General features: G+C 38.7%; 1 pseudogene; it reads left to right on the top strand.

Annotated features, from left to right (window-relative positions):
- The first annotated feature begins 549 nt into the window (after positions 1–549).
- On the top strand, positions 550–636 carry LOC136336846 (small nucleolar RNA U3; annotated as a pseudogene).
- The last annotated feature ends 967 nt before the right edge of the window (positions 637–1603 follow it).

The raw sequence follows: 1603 nt of genomic DNA, 5'->3' as shown, positions 1-1603 counted from the left end.
TCTCTGGCTCTGCTACAGCTCGCTTCCTCTCTGCTCTGATCCGCCGGCACAGTTTATGTGCTCCTGCCGTAGGGTGTTTGACCTGCCGAGCTCTCCCACAGACAATCTGAGAGCCTAATTCCCTCTCTACCTCCAGTTTTTGCTCAAGTGTCCCCTTCACAAAAAGACTAACCCTAACCTAGCACATTTTGTAAACCCCTCCCCAGCTCTACACTCCAAAGCCCTTTTATCTGGCTCCATTTTCATTTATCCCTTTTACTATATGGTGGCATTTGCTTTTAATTTTTTTAACATCTATTTCTTGTTTTCTGTCTCCCCTGCTAGAATATGAGTTTCATAGATTTAATTCTCTTTTGTACTCTGATTTGTCCCAGAGACATGGAAATGTGCCTGACATATAGTATGTGCATAATACATGTTTGTTAAATAAATACTAGATTTGTATAATGTTTTACAGAGTATTGCTTGCTGTCATATGTTATAAAACTGTGTCCTTAAAATTACCCTTTACTATTAGTTGAGCATTTTTCATTATTTGTTTTTTTTTTTAAGACCATACTTTCAGGGATCATTTCTATAGTTTGTTATTTCTGTTTTTCAGATTAGGATGCTGAGTCCAGAGACAATTTTTTCTGATTCTTAAATACATTGTCTTTAATACTTCATCCTGGTGATCAAGACATTGCTTTTTAAGACTTTGCTTAAATCACAGCATAAAACAATGGCTTAAAGTTTATTAGGCACTGAATTCTGTGTGCTGGCAACCATGTACAAACACAAAGTATAGCTCAGGGTCTGGCAGAGTGTTTTTGGACCAGAGGCTGTGCTTGGGTCCCGACTCCTGAAAGGCAAAGTGCTCTTCCCTCACCAGGAAAGCTACACAGACCCTCGTGTCAGCAGTTTCTTCTCAACTTGCAAGCCACCTGGCATCATGCAGTTGGCTTGACATGTTCAAATCAAGGTTTTGATCTCAGCATTACTCTGATATGACACCTTGGAAGATGACTGAATAACAATTTTATTAAATTTAGACTTTGATAACTTGCCAGCACTTACTCACTTGACTGGGGGAGCAAGGGTCCTTTGCTACTTTTAATCATGAAATGGAAATAATAATGCTCTTGCTGATTGCTCTTGAACGTATTAGTATATTTAAGCACAGCTTTATGGGTGGTGACCAGAAGCATTCCCGTGGTTCATTGGCAATCCCAGCTGAAGAGAAATTTTTTTCACTGGAAGTTACTTGTTTCTCTGAACCATGATCAGAATTTTACCTTTGGCTTCCTTGTGGAAAGCATTAGTGCTCTTTAAGAAACTACTGAACCTACTGCAAAGAGACGTAGGTCTTTATGGTCTTCATATTATTAAGAGCTGTTACCTTTGTTCCTGGCTGGCTAACAAGCTCTCAGATTCCATTCAGGCATTAACCTAAATTTTTGTTGTTTTTATTTCTGACCAGAGAGCACAGTTGAATTGATCCTAGTAACCAGTGAGGTTGTTTTGAAAGTCTTGAAGTTGATTTGCTATAGTTATGATTCTTACTGAGTGTGCAAAAGAACATGCTTATTGAGTGATCATTTCCTATATGTCACAGCTGTTTTGG

Source organism: Saccopteryx bilineata, chromosome 4 (assembly GCF_036850765.1).
Source record: "Saccopteryx bilineata isolate mSacBil1 chromosome 4, mSacBil1_pri_phased_curated, whole genome shotgun sequence".
In the NCBI taxonomy this organism is placed as follows: Eukaryota; Metazoa; Chordata; class Mammalia; order Chiroptera; family Emballonuridae; genus Saccopteryx; species Saccopteryx bilineata.
The sequence above is the reverse complement of the archived record's forward strand: the minus strand, read 5'-3'. Positions and strand labels throughout refer to the sequence as shown.